The sequence below is a fragment of the Theropithecus gelada genome, chromosome 7b, assembly GCF_003255815.1.
Source record: "Theropithecus gelada isolate Dixy chromosome 7b, Tgel_1.0, whole genome shotgun sequence".
NCBI lineage: Eukaryota > Metazoa > Chordata > Mammalia > Primates > Cercopithecidae > Theropithecus > Theropithecus gelada.
In genome coordinates, this window is record NC_037675.1 from 57,995,395 (window position 1) to 57,999,215 (window position 3,821).

The 3,821-nt window shown below is 37.6% G+C and overlaps 1 pseudogene; it reads right to left on the minus strand.

Annotated features, from left to right (window-relative positions):
* Positions 1-3,175: 3,175 nt before the first annotated feature.
* Positions 3,176-3,496, minus strand: LOC112629062 (annotated as a pseudogene).
* Positions 3,497-3,821: the final 325 nt, after the last annotated feature.

The following is a 3,821-nucleotide window of genomic DNA, read 5'->3' on the forward strand; positions in this document are numbered from 1 at the left end:
TCGTGACTTTAAGGAGGCTAGGGCTAGTGTCTCCATTTATTCATGGGGTTGGAGGACGTTTTCAAGTCTTCTTTTCATGGATAGGCCCAGCTAGATTTCAGCTTGGCTTTTCAGGCTGAAATAATATGAAATAATTCAGCCTAATATGAAATAAGTTAGCTGCTGGGGCTACTTTCTGGGCTGTGTGGGGTGAAGCCACCAGCAGATGGTAATTCTGTTCTTGCAGAGCACTGAGTTTGAATCCAACTGTGCAACCTTCTAGTTCAGCAACCTTACCCAGATCCCTGATCTTCCCTGAGCCTTATTGCTACCCTGTAGAATGGGCACATTCCCTATATGGGAATATACTTTGGTAATAAACATGACAGTTGATACTCCATCTATTTCATTCCTTCACCATTGTATAGTGGCAGAATTACCATCTGAAGAAACAAAGATGCTTCCAGAAGCTATTTTAAAATAGGTGGGTAATTTTGATACTGTGGACTATAAACAACAAAACTGGATGAAACTCATTACTGCAGTAAAAAATTCATGATGGGCCGGGCGCGGTGGCTCATACCTGTAATCCCAGCACTTTGGGAGGCCAAGGTGGGCGAATCATAAGGTTAGGAGTTTGAGACCAGCTTGGCCAACATGGTGAAACCCCGTCTCTACTAAAAATACAAAAATTAGCTGGGCGTGGTGGCAGATGCCTGTAATTACAGCTACTCGGGAGGCAGAGGTTGCAGTAAGCCGAGATCACTCCATTGCAGTCCAGCCCGGGCGACAGTGCAAGACTGCCTGAAAAAAAAAAAAAAAAAAAGATGATGGTTGTTTGGGTGGTTTTCTTTCCAATAGATTGCGGGCTTCTCAAGGGTAGGGACTTTGACAGGCTTGGCACATAGTAGGCATGCAAGCAGTGCTTACCTTGATGCATAGAAGTTTGTCATGTCAGTCAGTCAGTCAGTGAATAAAGAAAGCAATATTCTAAGCAAAGTGCAATGTTCTGGACCCCAAAAAATAGCACTGCGTGGTTAGGAAAATGAGAAGTTCAAAAATGCAAAGGATATAGGCAAGAATTTGTGGGGCTAAGTTTAGGGCAAATGATACCATCTTGACAGTGAAGAGTCTTTTATGTCATAGTAAAGATTTTTTTAAATTAATAGACTTTTTTTGAACAATTTTAGATTTATAGAAAAATTGGTTGGAAAATACAGTTTCCACCCTCTCTTATCCCCTCTTCTCTTCCCCATCAGTTTCCCTCATTAATATCTTGCATTAGTGTGATACATTAGTTACAATTGATGAGCCAATATTGATACACTATTATTAACTAATATCTATAGTTTACATTAGGATTCACTCTTGGTGTTGTTCAGTTTTACGGGTTTCGACAAATGCACACCGTCATATACCCACAAGTGTGAGTCACACAAAAACAACCTCATTGCCCTAAAAGTCTCCTATTTTCTATCCGTTAATCCTCCTCCATCTTCCCTGAAGCCCTTGGCAACCATGGATCTTTCTACTGTCTATATTTTTGCTTTTTACAGAATGTCATATAGTTGGAATCATATAGTATGTAGCCGTTTCAGAATTACTTTTTCTTTTTTTTAAAAAAAGAATTTTTAGAGGCAGAATCTCACTTTGTCACCCAGGCTGGGGTACAGTGGGATGATCATAGCTCACTGCAGCCTTGAACTCCTGGGATCAAGGGATCCCCCTACCTCTGCCTCCTGAGTAGTTTGGACTATAGATGCTAGTTACCTGGCTAATATAGGCCTGGCTAATATTTTTATTTTGTAGAAACAGGACCTTGCTACATTGCCCAGGATGGTCTCAAACTCCTGGCCTCAAGTCATCTTCCCATCTCATCCTCCCAAAGTACTGGGATCACAGGTGTGAGTCATACTGTGCTTGGTCCAGACTAGCTTATTTTACTTAGCAATGAGCATGTAAGGCCCCTCTGAGTCTTTTTGTGGCTTGATAGCTCACTTCTTATTACAGACTAATATTCCATTATATGGATATACTTGAGTTTGTTTATCCATTTGCTTATTGAAGGATATCTTGGTTGTTTTCAAATTTTCGACAATTGTAAATGTCAGGTTTTTGTGTGGGCATACATTTTCAACTCATTTTTGTAAAACACCAAAGAGTGTGATTGCTGGGTCATAGGGTAAGACTATGTTTAGCTTTGTAGGAAACTGCCAAACTGTCTTCAATAGTGGCTATACCATTTTGTATTCCCACCAGCAATAAACGAGAGTTCCTGTTGCTCTATATCCTCACCAGGATTTGATGTTGTCAGTGTTTTGGTTTTTATCCATTCTAATAGATATGTAATTGTACCTCACTGTTGTTTTAATTTGCAATTCCCTAATGTTGAGCATCTTTTCATGTGCTTAATTGCCATCTCTATATCTTTTTTGTTGAGATATCAATTCAGATCTTTCACCCAGTTTTAAATGGGGTTGTCTGTTTCCTTATTGTTAAATTTGAAGAGTTCTTTGTGTATTTTGAATACAAGTACTTTATCAGGTAGGTGTTTTGCAAATATTATCTCCCAGTCTGTAGCTTGTCTCTTCATTCTCTTAACAGTGTCTTTTGCAGAGCAGAAGTTTTTAATTCTAATAAAGTTCAACTTTTTGATTTTTTTCTTTCTTTCATTAATCATTTTTGTGTGTGTGTTGTATCTAAAAAGTCATCACCCAATCCAATGTTATCTAGATTTTCTCATATACTATCTCAAAAAGTTTAATAGTTTTGCATTTTACTTTAGGCTGATGATCCATTTTGAATTAATTTTGCAAAAGGTGTAAGATTTACATCTAGATTCTTTTTCTTTTTCCTTTCTTTGCATGGTCCAGTTGTTTCAGCACCATTTGTTGCAAAGAATATCCTTTCTCCATTGAATTGCCATTACTCCTTTGTCAAAAATCAGTTGGCTATACTTGTCTGTTTCTGTGAGTCTATTCTGTTTCATTGATCTATTTGTCTATTCTTTCACCAATACCATACTGCCTCGATTACTGTAGTTTTATCATAAGTCTTGAAGTTGGCTAGCTTCAGACCTCTGACTTTTTCTTCAATATTGTGTTTACTCTTCTTGGTTTTATTTGCCTTTCAATATAAACTTTCTTTTTTTTAACTCAAGATTTTATTGTCTTCCTAATCAAACAAAAGATGACACTTAGAACTGGATGACTTGGCCCTCTCTCTTCTTAACTCCTCCCCATTCAAAACGCTTGCATCTCTTCATAACCAGCATTCTTTCAGATCTGCAGTTGGGCTCAATGCACTCAAGCCTTAGCACAATCTTCTTTGTAATTTTAACCTTTTTCCAGAAAATTGGCTTAGTCTTCCCACCACAGCCGCTCTTCTTCCTGTCATAATACCACTTTCCCTGGGCATACAGAGAATCCTTGCCCTTCTTGTGCTGTATCACTTTGTGGGGTTGGTGCTTGCCTCACTTCTTACAGAAAGTGCGGTGGGTTTTAGGAACATTCACCATGTTTGCGGGAGTGCTATCGGTAAGGAAAAAAATAAACATATAAACTTTCCAATCAATTTGTTGATACTCACAAAATAACTTGCTGGAATTCTGATTAGCATTGCATTAAATCTATGGATCATGTTGGGAAGAACTGACATTATTAATAATATTTAGCCTTCCTATCCATGAGCAGGGAATATCTTTTGATTTATTTAGCTCTACTTTGATTTCTTTCATAGGTTTTTTAGTTTTTCTAACATAAATGTCGTACAAATTTTGTTAGATGTACACCTAAATATTTTATTTTTTTGGTATGTTAATGCAAAGATGTTTAACTTTGTAT